The sequence below is a fragment of the Pyxicephalus adspersus genome, chromosome 1 (genome assembly GCF_032062135.1).
Source record: "Pyxicephalus adspersus chromosome 1, UCB_Pads_2.0, whole genome shotgun sequence".
Taxonomy (NCBI): domain Eukaryota; kingdom Metazoa; phylum Chordata; class Amphibia; order Anura; family Pyxicephalidae; genus Pyxicephalus; species Pyxicephalus adspersus.
Genome location: NC_092858.1, coordinates 126,743,064 through 126,758,422, shown reverse-complemented (window position 1 = coordinate 126,758,422; position 15,359 = coordinate 126,743,064). Strand labels below are relative to the sequence as shown.

Sequence of the window (15,359 nt, the reverse complement as noted above, 5' to 3'; positions counted from 1 at the left end):
AAATTATCTCTTATAAAAACCAAAAAGGACTTTTAAGGCACCTTTTCAATCTAATCACATCTTTCATATATTTCTTAAAACTGTAATTTATTAAAATATTAAAAAAGAGAAATTTACATCAGTTATTTATTTAGAAAACAAAGTAAGGGCTGTGTGTAAGTATGAATGCTGTTTACTTGGCTCCTTTAGGAGGTCTGCCATCATCATGTTATTTAGCAGTTTAATCATTTGTTTGCTTTTTTTTTTTAGATTTATCATTTAAACTTTGAAATCAGTCTTCTTTTTCCGGAAGAAGCAGATTCTGCTAAATGCGTTGACATTAAGACTGAAAACGCATGTCTCATTGATATGCCAATTTCTTTGTTTTAATGAGTGCAAAATATTAGTTTTATTTAAATATATGATAGATGTGATTTGGTTGAAAAGGTGTCTTAAAACCTTATTTGTTTTTGTAAGTGTTTTTATTATTAACACTGACCCAGTAATAAAATATTAGATTTCTCCTTCCTGTGGAGGTCCCCAGGATGAATAGAAAGGAGGAATACTTAACTTAAAGAAAACACAAGCAGCAATAAAGACATAGCACAGGGTCTAATCCTTGACTTCTCCATCAAAAGCTAAAAAGGTCTTTATATACACTTTAAAATCAAGTTATTAGAAGACATCATCGTACTTTTAGGAATACAAAAGGTTAACAAGAGGTGTGCTTTTGCTGTGAGTCATACTTTAAGGTTCAATTCATTGCTATGTCAAATATACACATAGATGGAATTTTATTCTGTTACGTAACTCATTGTTTTCAGGTAACTGTAATATAAACTATGCATGTTACGTATATAAATGGTTTAGATTTGTCACTAGTTACATGGTGTCTATTATACCTCAAATTCACTGAAAGCGACATAACACTAACTTTGCATGCAATTAGTTTGCATTTAACTTAATCCATCAGTATGCAAAAGTATATGTACACAAAAAGGCATAAGGATTTATGTGTGTAAGAGGATGATACATGGCTCAGAAATGTGGGGAATTTATCAAGTTAAACTGGAAAAATATGTTTACAGTTTGGAAAAATAGGCTTATCGTATTTGGGGAAGATTTTAAATTGCTTCCTGTGGGGTCCACATGCTCGGCCTTCAAAACAGGTCCATTTATATTAGACACAGGCAGCTTGCATCATTCTATCAAAGACTTGTATAGAAGACCTCTATCCAAAACTGAAAATTCTCAATGGTCAGTAAAGTTGAATTTTTCTGTACCCCTTCGACCATCTCCAGGGGTGAGAGGTCTGGTGGATGTGAAACACAACTAAAGTGAATAGCATAATTACCCTGAAATAAATGCACCATGTAAAAAAACATTACTAATACCAGCAAAGATTTTTGTCCTCAGCCTGTTGCAGACCTCCAACCACTGCTATCTCTATATAATACCGGTTGTGTCTGTATGGACAAAGTAACAGTTTACAGGTTGTGCAGGGAGAGACACACTATGCGACACAACCTAAGTTTGCCAAGGAACGCTAGATGTGGTGTGTTTATCTTAAAACTCATTAGAAATGAACAAAACATATTCAATATCTTCAACAAATACAAATTCAATGTAACCAACTACTATTAGTTGCAGCATGAGCTGGATAAATGAGAATGTATTATCTAGTTCTAAAGTACCTCAAAAGGCTGCACATTACCTTTAATGCTACATACACATGGTAAATGATTGGCGCCCAAGACGATCAACCATGATCAAATGAAAATTATGTTTTGCAATATTCCAATGTTCATTGATCTGTCTAAGTAGATCAATAAGCGAGGATCAATGATCAATGACTGAAGGGTGACCATTGTACTTTTCACTGGTCACCAATTCTTGAAAAAGATATTGTGGAACTGGAAAGGATACAATAAAGGGCAACTATAATAATAAATGATATGGCGCACCTTGGCAAAGGAACTATCATTCTCCCTTAAAAATTGATTGGGGGAATATGATCCTCTTATATACATACACTCTTTCCTACTGGAGAAAAATAGGTTGAAAAAAATGTCTTGTCTGTAAATGCTGTGAAAAAATGGAATATTCTTCCACAGGAACCAGGTATAGTTATCTCATTAGACTCTCAGTGGTGTCTTTGAAAAAGCTTGATACTTACAATAAATGCTAATAATATAAAATATTATTTGTGCAAGAATGCTGATCTGGGGTGTTTGAGAAATTTTCTCCCTGTTAGAGCAATTATGGCCATGCTTTGAAAATTATTTTTGTACTTTGCTTTTGATCAGTCAGGAGTTCTGATGATGCTTGATGATTTGCATGCATGTGAACAAAATATTGCTTTATATGCTCATATAACATATATTTTATTTTTACATATAGTTCATTACTACACCAAAAGATGACAACAACATGTATTCACAACAGCGAGATGAGTATCTTGAAGCAGTTTGTGAAATGGCCATTCGAAAAATCTCAATTATCACAATTTTTGGCACTTTAACAAACAGCAGCATGAAAATTGACCACTTCCAACTAGGTATGTACAGGTTTTAATAAACTATAATCCAATATCTATGTTTATCATGTATCTAATTTGCCCATGATCTCCTCTTTTGTAAATCATTTTAATACTCACAGGAGACACTGCTGAAAAAAATCCCTTGTGGTAGCATCTTATTGTGTTACCCTGTATCCCAACTCACTTAGAATATGTGAACGGGGGATATTGCAATGTAAAATTAGTGTGGTGGTTAACACTTAGGCTTTAATTAGAAAAAAATAGTTTTTGACCACCTATGTAAGAGCATACTTCCACAAAGGCCATTGATGTAAAGAACCAGCTTACCAATGGCTAATGATGTGAGAGGGCACTTTACCAATACCCATTGCTGTTAGGATCCATTTTGTCTCTTCATGTACCACCAATGTAATATTATGCTTCCTAATGGAGCACAAATATAAGGGAATGTTACACAGATCACTGCACAGTACCATGGAAATGCCATACATCTGACTGTTTCATTTACCAACGTGTGCTGTACATTAGGTACTGCAGTATTATTGGGAATCCTGTAAATTATTTTTTTCATTAAAGAAAGGTAAGTGCACTTGAATATTATCCCACCCAATGTACCATCACTTTGTTTTTTATTTTGGCACTTCCACCAAAAAGCATACAATATATAGCAGTATGGTGGCTCTTTGGATTAAAATGTGTATAAACCACAACGGTGCAAAACTGTGTAAATTAACATGTGCTAAAACTAACACACTGCACAAATATTCTAAGTGCCTTTCAGCACTTTCAGCAGAGGTCCTATTACTGAGGCTTTTTATGATTACATTCATAATTGCAGGTCTCTGCATGTTATTTCTGTATCTAATAAACCTTACAGTGAGGGTTAGCATGCATAGAACATGAACCCTTGATTCACATGTTATAACACAATATCACAAGAAGAAGGATGATAATGTCTTCAGACACAGACCCTGAGTAAAGGTGACCCCAATAAGGCTTTTAGTTGTTGCATATAGGACAGTTCTTGCGATGTATGTAAGTAGTCCACAGAGTTGTCCTTTGTAGTTTTTTTTTTACCTTGCCTTGTAGATATGCAGTATGCTTCTTCTTGGAGAAAGTAAGGAAAATAAGATAAGAAGAAAAAAATATTTCTAAAAGTATATTCTGTAGCAGAATACAGACACTATTCAGGAAGTCATGTTGATCATAATTGGCAAAAACTCTTGCAAAGGTTTGAAAGTTCTGCTGACCTAAGTTATATAAGACATGTGGGCTATATTGTGTCTCACTCCTTCACTTACAATTCCAGAAAAAGATCTTGGCACAGGAGAAAGTAACATTATGGTAAAGATTGTAATTTACTATTTTTATTCCCAAAGGATAATAAAAATTTAGCTGCAGAATTTACATTAGATTGCGAGTCCCTTTGAAGAACAGTTAGTGACTTGACAATGGACTTTACTAAGTGCTGCGTAATATATGGTAATACTATACATACTAGTTAGCAATAATGGAAAATTGTTGTCATACTTACCTATTATTTTCCTTTCCAGTAAACTCCTCCTGACAGCATTGAGACATGGGTTAGCTCCGCCACTTGCTCTCCACAGGACCACTTTACTAAAGCAATAAAAGTAACCTCCCTCTGCTCTCCCAGGGGTTCTGTAACAAGCTCGCGACAGGATAATTGAGGGAAACATGCTTTCAGGAGGAGTTTACAGGGAAGGAGAATTACAGGTAAGTATGACGACAATTTTCCATTTTCCTGACACTCCTCCTGACAGCATGCACACATGGGATGTAACAAGCAATAATATAAAGGAAGGGAATAAACTAACAAACAATGCCACGGAAACAAAGTTACTCTTTAGAAAGAGCCACCTGCCAAATGGAAGCCTCAACGTGGCTGAAGCTCCAACCTCTAAATGTAAACAAATGTTGGAAGACTTCCAACTGCTTAATTGCAGATCACTTCAGTAGATACTTCTGAAAATTAAGTCTATGAGGTTGCCCCTTCCCTAGTTGAATGTCTCTTGACTTCCTGCAACAGAATCAAGTTCTCATGATGTAAGCTTGCCATATGGTATTAAAAACCCTAGAATGCAAAATCTGTGCTCCAAAAATGGAGGCTGACAAGAACATCCACAACTACAAAATCATTGTTTCTCTGAAGGTAAATGGAGAAAATCTTCCTCATTTTCATGAGAACCTTCAGAAAATTAGTGTCGTCATGCTCCTGGGCGGTTTATTTCTGCCTGGATTTATATGTCTAAAAGCGGTCCATTGTCTTTCATGAAAATATATTTTACAGTATAGTATAATAGTATGAGTTTAATAAAGGTTGAAACACAAAATCATGTCAAAATAATAAAATAAATTAAAAAAATATAAACAAAATACATTTAATAATAAACGTTGACATGATTTTGTGTTTAAACCTTTATATAACTCATACTATTATTTTTTTGCTGTAAAATACATTTTCATAAAAGACAATGTCCTGCTTTTAGACATATAAATCCAGTGTATTGCATTCAATACAGTTATTTTTTATTGAATGCAATACAAAATTATTTACATTTCCCGCCCTAGTGACGGCCGTACGCACAACGTTATCCGGAAATCCCGGCACACCGGCTAAGTCTTAATTTAATATTTTTAAGCTACCCCGAGTGGCTCGGGGTTACCGATATCAGCTGTTTTTTATTTTGTTTTTTTTTTACTCCAAGCCATACTCGGGGTTACCGCCCAGGACGTTAAACAAGACATTCAATGATAGATGCATATACATTTCAGGAAGATAGGTGCAATCTGGCTCCTTCCCAAGAGGGTGTATAGTTCTGAAACCTTGCTTGTCATGGTCACAGTAAGTCAAGTATTTCATCTTCCACGTCAGTTTCCTTATTGAGCAGACCTAGACTGGATGGAAGGGAAGTTCCCTGAGAACTTGTAGGACCAGAGGCAAGTCCTATGCTGAAAAGACTTACTTAACTGAAGGCTTCAATTTCACAACTACTTTGAAGAACTCTCATTGCAAAAGACATTTCACCCACTTGGTGGTTGTGGGGGCTCACACTTGGACCTAAACAATATGACCCGTGTTCCTTATCCCAAGCTGAATGCAGAAAATTCTGGAACCTGTGCTGGTGATGGGTTAGCCCTTGATTTCTGCTATAAAAATAAAAACTTTCTATATATTGTGGCATCTATTTATAGATGTTTGTAAGCTTTGAGCATATCTGCCACCTCAGAGAATAACCAGATGCTAGGAGCCTCTGCCTTCCAGCAAGTTGGCATTCAGTCTTGGGCAGTCAGGGATAGAATGCTGCTAACAGCCATAGAAAAGTTAGTCCTGGCAAGAAAGAATAAAAGGAGTAGCCATCATAATTAGGATTTAACACCTTTCCAATTTCAGCAAATGGGAAATAATTAGCATTGTTTTTTCTGAATCCTTTCTTAATTTCAGAATACCTCTCAAGATCAGTGCTATTAGTTCTAAAACTAATTTGTTTTAATTACTGCAAAATATTAGTTTTATTTAAATTTATGAAAGATGTGATTTGATTGAAAAGGTGTCTTAAAACCTTATTTGTTTTTGTAAGTGTTTTTATTATTAACAATGACCCAGTAATAAAATATTAGATTTCTCCTTCCTTGTGGAGGTCCCCAGGATGAATAGAAAGGAGGAATACTTAACTTAAAGGAAACACAAGCAGCAATAAAGACATAAAACAGGGTCACAGGGAAAAAAATACATTTTCTTGTGCCAAGGGCACGGGCAGTATTTGCTGGCACTTGGCCATAACTGGAGATGCAAGCAGGTCTATCGACTTGAAAAACTGTGACTTGATGGAAATGGACACTCTTTGTTTCTGACCTGCATAATTATAATAAAATATTAATAATTACTTCGCTGACAGGGTCGACTGCTCTAAAACTCCATCATTTGTGCCACTTTGTACGAAGGGAAAAGTGTTCTGGATTTCACCTCAATGAATATTATCCTCAAATTTCTATTCCCTGCATCGGCCAGAGTTTTCAGAATTGTCTTCTTGTGACTCTCCAGTTGGTTTTCCATATTGTCAGCAAAGAACGTCATTGAAGTAGTGACATAGGCTGACCCCCTGAACCACAGCAAGGTTATCACTGTGACAAATGTTTTATTATACATATTTGGAGCTGTGGAAAGAGTGAAGGGTAGACAGGTGAACTGGAGGTGTTTGAGACATAGCAGACAGGAAGAATCTCTGGTGGTTTTCCATATTTGAGAGAGGCCTGTAAGCTTCTGCTAGATCTATTGAAACCTTCCAATGAGCCAGAAAAATGACTGACAAGGTCATCTGCAAAATTATCATACTAAACCTCCTAGTGTGAAAGGGATTTAAATCCTTCAGGTCTAGAATTGACTTAAACCCATCAGAGATCTCCTTACTATGAAAAGTTTGAATACAATTCACTTTCTTGCTCTCCTATTGAAAGCAGCACCATTGCTTGTCCCTTTGCTTGCACATAAGATAGAAGCGCATTGCACTTTTATGAATGGCTTGGAACTGTTGACTAAACATCTCAGAGAGCCTGACAAAAACTCCATCTGGTAACCTTGTTACCTGACTGAAATCACCCAGGGTGTCCGTGTGATTTTCCAAATGCCCGAAACCTGGACAATCTTGTTTCTATCTTTGATGTCTGGATGGATACACCCTCATAAGCTTTTCCTTAGGCACTTTTTAGATGATCTGACTACAGGACCTAGGATTTTTAGGTTCTATTTACTGAGGGTCAACAAATTTCTTGACAGGAAATCTCCTGCCTCCTGCAGTTATGTAAAGGAGCTAGTGATGCCTATGCCACACCCTGGCAACTTGCCCCCTGTGATCCTTGGTAAACCTTCTTCCAGATAGGATCTAGGCTGCATACAGGACCTGTTTATCTGCCCTCAATAACGTGACACCAATCCTAATACTACTGGTGGGCAAAAACCAGACCTGTTGTGGTGAAGATTTGCTTCAAGTTCCCATCTAGACACTGACCCAGAGGACCATAAACGGAAAATAATTGGACTTTTCTTCTAAAATGTGGAATATAACTTCTTTAGGTAAAGACTGGCCACTTCTTACTAGCCCTGATTCACTTTCTTTATCTCGGCCTGCTACTTTATAGCATATAGCACACACCCGCTTAGATAGTACTGCTCTTGCGCCACATGCCCAACATGATTCACCTTCTGGGTGCTCCTCTGATTTGCTTCTGGAATGAGAGAGTGACCTCTTTCTATTAATAAGTTTACAGGGTGAACTTTCTCTTGACCCTCGTCCTCTTCTAGAGGATCGACGAATAGGACTGGGAAAAGCCAGGTGTCTTGTCTTTCTGAGATACTTTTTTCCAGGGCTTGCGGAACAGATAGTACTTGAGAGGCAGGTGGGGAAATATCTGGCTCAGACATAATGCATGGCTTGGTTGTGCTTCCTTATCTTTATTTGCTTCTTTAAAGCAAGATGCACAGATGAGCTTGAAGGGCAAGGCCTTTGTGCCACATGCCCAGCATACTTCAATGGCAGAGTGATCTGCAGACTGACCTAAAATGGGCAGGATATTTCTCTTTGCTTGGTGGCCTAAATCCATCTTTCTAAGCCTTTTAAGATGGGAAAACCCCCTAAAACAACTTTTGAGTCTTAAGGAACGATTCCACCAATCCACACATCCACAGATCACTGTACACTTGTGTGACGGTAAGTGGAATAAATGACTGGTTGCATTGCCAAATTGCACATTGCTTTAAGGAAGCCTTAGCACCCTTTGACACTGACCTACATGGAGACATATTCTTTGTTACACACCCTCTATTAGAGGCATGGTAGACTGAGCTGGGGAGAAGCATGCTCTGACTTCCTGGTATGCTTTCCTGGAGGGCTTTACTCCCACAACAGAAAGAAACCACATTAACACTCTTTTTAATAGGTGGCGGCCATCTTCTGAATCCATCCCCTACCTGTGTCCCAGCCTGTGAGGTTAGGTGAGCCAGCAATTGAAAACAAGTGTAGCAGCTACAAAAAAAGTAGAAAACAGAAAAAGTATTTTAAAATGGCGATGGTGATTGAATTTATTTATTTATTATTTTGACATAATTTAATGTTTTAAACTTTATTATACTCATACTATTCTATTATACTGTAAGATAAATTTTCATGAAAAACAATGTACCGCATTTAGACATATAAATCCGGACAGAAATGAACTGCCCAGGATGTTAATAAAGAAGTGTAGTTTATCAACTGGTGAATGGCTGGAGATTTATTCATCTTTTGTTCAAGTCATGGAGAGCTGCAGAGAAGCAAAAGGGCAAAAGTGTCACATGTTGCCCATAAAATTAAGGTTAGATACATCTGGGCTATGCTAAGGCATTTATTTATAAATTTTTTCCATTAGATGAAAAAAAATCAGTTCAATTGGAAAAATGTGTGAATCCTATGTAAAGGTTGTGTCAATATTTTTGAAGTATATAAGTATGTATGGTAAGAAGATTATGACTTCTCTCAGTAAGAATAAAGTACACATCAAGTTCCTCATTTTATATCCTTCCCTTGTGCATGTTAAGTCAATAGGTCTGCATTTTTAGCTACAGATATGTAAGATGTAAAGTGATTTATGGTAGTTTGGCAGTGTCTGTTTTTAAGGACTGATGTCAGCAGATAGGGATGTCATAACTTCATGCTAAAACATGCATCCTGTTATGCAAGGTGGTTTTCCATTCTGGAGGATTTTACATCTCCTCCTCACTCCAAAATATAGTCATTGGAAATTTAACCACTTGTACCTGTATTCTTCTTCTAAAGACAAGAACAATTTTTATGATTCTACTAAAATCATGTTTATTTGGGTGCAACTTTGCTGTTTGTAATTTTTTTAATCTGTTATTTATATGATAAATATGTTATCTATAGATAAAATACCATATACCATTAAAGTAAGATAGCTTTACTTAGCTCTAGATAGCCCTACTAGATTTAATTCCAAAGTTTGTCCTATTTAAAATTACATAGAAAAACTGTTTTCAGTTTTGCACATTTTTCTGTAATTAGACACTAACAAAGTAAGGAAATAAATAACATAATAAATAGCAAAAATTAGAAGAAAAAAACAGCAAAAAAAAAAAAAAAAGAGAAGTAAGGAGTTAATTGTGACTGAATAGGCTTAAGTAAGAGTTATTACAGGATTAAATGATGAGTGACATAAATTTAATAAAATATCTTTAACCTGGAAGATGGAGGTGATGTCATATGTGAATCAAAGGTGACACCGGGAATGGAAAATACAATGAAAAAGTTGATTTGTTGTTTTTTTCTCGGACTTGCAGACTTTCTGAATGTATCAATTTAATATTTTGTATTATTATGAATTATTTATTATTATTTTAATTATTACTTATTATTGACTTTGTGAGCTGTGTTTGCATTCATCAATCCGTGCAGAAGTGGTTATTGTTGGGCACACATGATTTTGTGCACTGCACTCACTGAAAACTACAGTCTGGTGTTCACATCATCTAAGATTTGAGTAGTCAAATCAAAAAGTGGTTAATTATCCTGATCAGGAAAGATCTTAGTCAGCAACTGTATAGGCCCCTCATTTAAAGTGCAAATTTTGCTAGTTGATATCTTAGATCTGAGAACAGGAAAAACGAATTTCCTGTCTAGTGTTTATATAATAGGCTAAATATGTCTCTAGGCTTTTTGATGCAATGCTTAAAGCCAAACCACAGTCCTTTAGCTTTCATATATTGAACACAGAACTTCTTAGCGCAGTACTGCATCATGTCATTACAATTTATACATCCTGTACAAAGATCAGAAATGTTGGGTACCCCCATTTTGGCCCTCCTTATAGTCAGCACAGACTGTTGAGCAATTTTCATTTTTGTCTCTTTTTTCTGTCTTCCTTGAATTTTTGTTCTGCAGACACCACAGAACTTGGGCAAGCAAACATCTGGTCCAGAATTTTAAACATTTGCCAACTAATCACCAATGATTTTTAAGAAATGGGTTCCAGTTTTGCTGGATCACCCAGGTTCCCCCATGGTGGCAGCCTCTTTCAGTCACTTTACAGAGGAGCTTAAAATGTTCTTTATTTTCCTGTGCCCTGTCCAGTCTTGAGCAGGGTGCAAGGACAAGGCTTGGTTGCCTTATTGTAATGAAGCAGAGAACTCAGCTCTTCTTCTTTGCCGGTCAGCAGAGATTTATGATTCTCAGAGTTGAATTTGCAAAAATACAAATCTTTTAAAGGATAAAACAGCTCATATATATGGATTTCGCCTGAATATTTAGCTGTTTGCCTGGAGCTTTAATTTAGTTACTTTTACCTCCTTGACACATCGGTACTACTCAAAGGACTTTGTATCGTTCCTATGAATGTAAATTGATTTGACAGTACAAAATGATTCACTCTGTCCTGTCACATTTACAGCAGCAAATAGAACTTTAGAACTGGAGAAACTAGGGAAATGACTATGTTGAAAGATGTCAGAAAATGTGCAACACCTTTAAGCAGGTTCAGTGCAAGTTCACACCAAACTATATTTCTACTGTTATCATGGGAAGTTCAATGCTCCTAAAGCAGATCTGAACAAATACAGATGGACAGCTATAATATCTGATGGATTAAAGTGTATTCCTCTCTTTCACAGCTATTGTTCCTATTTAGCTAATTTGTACAAAACGGCTTCCTGTCTGATGCTGTCAGATTTGTCTGTGAACTGAAACAATCATCATGTCCCATTCTTGTGAAAAGACCAGACTAGATTCACACAGGCGTTCTGGGTCAAACAGCAGTGAACACAAAATAAGGCCCCATTTATAAAAAGGGTAGAAATAATAACGTATATCCACTTTTGTTCTCTGCTTCTCTAAATCTAAAAAAAAAAAAAAGATTTTTTCTTTACTAGATTTTCTATACCAGATAAAAAAAGAGAACTCCATAGGAATGACTAAAGTGGTGATCAATTAGTGTAGTGTAAGTGAAAGAAGCCTTGTTTTGTATTGAAGTGACCAAAAAGTGGAGACAAATGCCAGAAGTGGGGAACATGGGTTTGAGAAATGTTTCCTATGATGTTCAACCCTATCAAAGTGGTGAAATAGAGCTGTTCCTTTTTTTTTTGTTCAATAGACATGTAACATTTTCCTTTTTATAAATATGGACATTTTCTCAAAATGGTTGAGAAAAAATTATATTTAGATTTTTCTGTATTTTTAAGAAAAGAGAACCAAAAGTCATATTTTGTAGATATGTATATGTGAGCACATTAATAGGCATCTAAACAACCCATGCCATTGGATTCCTGGTTTACTGTGCCTAACATTTTATGCAGCATTTGGGTCAGTATGGAAAAGCACTGTGCCAATGGATTGTATTTGGCTCAGTACATCCTTTCCAAATTACCAGGTAAAAAGGTAGTGGGCTTCAGAGGTTTGCCAAGATCCCCCTTTTAAGAATTGAAAACGTAGCCTTCTAGTTGGCAGCACCTATGCTCCAGGAAAAAGTTTAAAGATTTACCATGGGGAAGATTTGACACTGAACTGTACTATAAACCCCTCTTTCTGCACTGCAAATTCACTCATTTTCCATCTTTATAACCTGGATAAATTGTACTATTTTTACAAGTGGTATTTACAATGCAAACTTTATTAAGCATATTACATGTATTTATTTATCATCACTGTATATATTGTTTGGCAGTTATGGCATATGAAAAATGTAGGAATATATAGAACACATTGGTCTATTTTCAACTGCAGCATTGTACTTTTTTCACAACTGCTCTCCCAACTGCTCCCATACTCATGTTTGGGTTGGGTTGTGGCACTGGTCCTAGAAGTGACCTCACTTCTGGCTTTGTGGTTGGTTTTCTTCTTCTAGAGGAAGAACCTCACCAAAAACACAAAGCCAACATGTGCAAATGTCTTATCCTGTGGTGTGTTTTGCCACTACTTGGCCCATAGCAGCAGTTTGCCATGCGCCTGGGAACGGCTTACTGTGTGGTTTGCAACCACAAGTGTAAAAGGACTAAGCAAATCTAAGGCAACCATACAGCAATGCATTTCAAATGGTTCAAAAATACAGGGTGTCTGAAGCCACTGTACACTTTGCCTAAATTTATTATATACAGGATTACCAGGTGAAAATAAAGAATTAAATCTGGAAAAGTAATTCAGCCACCAAATCCAAGGACTGATAGGTTCAAATATATTACATTTTTGTTGTTAGGGTTAAATAGTTGTTTATACTTGTGTAGGGGATGAATAGGGCTATGCTATTTCTCGAAAACTAGCTTAAAAAAACAGGGGTGCCAAAAGAATTTCTACATACAGTGTAGGTAACTGTTTTTTAAAAAAAAAAAAATTATATCAGGACCTTTTATTATAAACCTGCAATAAACCAACCCTTTCTAAAACTGTTACACCACTTCAAGCTTCTACACTAGACAGTAAACATAATGGTATTATACTCTCTACAGCATTTGGCCCCCCAAAGAAATTTTTTTGGCCCCTAAAGGAAGTCTAAATATGAATTGAAGCTGGCCCGGCATTACTCTGTCTATAGACCAGCGGCCTCTCTGCCTATGCATGGCCCCCCCATTGGACTGTTTCATATATGCACGGAATGGTAGTAGTGATGCTATATCAGTGAAGAGGCAGTTCCAGACACTCATAACATTAAGCCCCGCATTGGACTGTTTAATTGATGCAGGGATTTGTGGTAGCGGTGCTATTTCTCTATTATTGGCTTGTTCCAGATTGAATGTTAAGCAAAACCTCTTTGTTTCCATATGAAAAGGTTTTATATCTAATGATAAGGAAAAACTTCCTCAATTGTTTCAATAAACTTCAAGTTTGGCCTGCAAGTTTTTAATTTTGGCCCTCTGTGTATTTGAGTTTGACATCCCTGCTCTACAGAAAGAACTATGATTGTACAAACTGCAGTAATATACTTCTACTTGTCTAAATAAAAAGAAGGATTTCCCTCAAGATCATGCCAGATTACCTACAATTCTTTTATCTAGAAAAGTGAATAATGTTCCTACTTAAGTTTGGTATATACTATGAATTTGTGCTAATATCTGATATAATGACAATCTTGTAACTGAAAGGGAATATGTTGAACCTATCTGAGACAAAGCTTAAAACTGCTTCAAAATCAAGGAATTGCAAGATCAAGCCTCAAAAGGCACAGATGTGGCAGAAGGAGCAGCTGTATCAACACACGCTAGAGAAATCCAATGTAGAAGTGATGAGGGATGGTGTGCAAAGAAAGCACGACGTTATAAAGTACATGCTGGTATACACTTTTAGTAGGAAGAATAAATTGCTATACTTTCCTTCCAGCATTTGCAGAGTGAGGAAAGCCAACATATGAGAGCAATTAACTTGATCAAACATGGAGGAACATAATCAGGAAGCTTTATAAAAGCCTCTGCCAGCTCAATTTTGCTCAAATATCACGAATCACAGGGGTCAGCAAACTTTTTTGGCTACTAGGCCATTTTAGAAGGTCAAGAAGGCACACTAGGCTGGACTTTCTCTTGAGTCCCGTGCTGATGACTCCGCCTCCACCAGGAATGCCCCTGAAATGCATACGGAGGAGAGGGAATATCCTCTTACCCCGATGGCAGAAGTGTTAAAGCCAGCCGTGGTAAATAGGGAAGGGAGGCAAAACAAGGAGGGTCCAGAGCTGCATGCCGCTCTGGAGCCGTGGGTTCCTGACCTCTGCCGGCCGAGATTAGGCCGGATCGACCAGGGGGGCGTTAAGCCGGAACAGACTACTACCGTAGCTAGGCTGTATCTGGCCTAAAGGACGGAGTTTGCCTACCCCTGTTCTAGCTCTTAGCAATGATTGCCACTGTTAACCATAATGCAAATTAACAGGGACTGGTGTTAATACAAAAAGGGTAAATATTAACCCAAAATTTTGTGGTAATAATAGTTTATCGCATTAGCTTAAGCTCACCACAAGTTACAATTTGACTATAAAATCTCCTTTAGCTCTACCAAACAATGTTGTGCAAGAATTTACCTGATTGAAAGTCCACTTGCCCATGGCATAGCTATGACTAAAGCCTGACCAACCTGTAAAAAGATCAGGCTTCTACACCATTTATCAGGCATGGGCAAACTACAGCCTGTGGGCCGTATATGGCCCAATAGGGATGTTTCTCCAGCTCTTTGGGTGGTGCCGCCCACTCTCCTATCGCAGGCTCAGCTCTGCATTGGGAGAGTGGGCGGAGTTATGCCATCATGATGTCATGTTCAGTGGTGTCATCATGGCATAACCCAGCCCACTCTTCCATTGGCCCAGCCCCTCTGTCAAGTTTTATTTCAGATTGTGGCCCCTGACTAAAAAAGTTTCCCCACCCCTGCTATATATGCTACTGGTCCTGTGAAAAGCCATGCATGTGCTTATGAAAGGCAGTGCTAGTGGGAGGTTAGAGTGGTGTTCATTTTTATTTTTTATCCTGCCAGAATGGTTACAGATTGAGTGGTTGATTTATTTTGTAAAAGCACTTCAGCAACTACATCTTTTGGTGTGTTTCATGCTAATGCCTTATGACTTAGTGTCAGCAGTTGGTTATCAATTGGTAAATTCAAAGTGAGTGAATTTGTAATTTGTATGTGTATTTGTAATTTGTATTGCAAGCTTTAGTTTTGCAGTTTACTTGATTTATAAACTAGTTCATTAAGAAGAGAAAAAAAAATAAACTAACATATTCACACATGTATAAAATAATTATAGGGCCCCATCTATGTAAAATATTGCATACCAAGGTAGGTAAATACTTTACAATAAAATGTTA

The 15,359-nt window shown here is 36.9% G+C and overlaps 1 protein-coding gene across 1 annotated transcript in view; it reads left to right on the top strand.

Moving 5' to 3' along the window:
* The window catches only part of CCDC80 (coiled-coil domain containing 80), a 76,516-nt gene that overhangs the window by 11,515 nt on the left and 49,642 nt on the right, over positions 1–15,359 (top strand). The window contains exon 3 of the mRNA XM_072426787.1: positions 2,380–2,536. The gene's annotated coding sequence lies outside the window, so the exon portion shown is untranslated. The remainder of the gene's footprint in view (positions 1–2,379; positions 2,537–15,359) is intronic.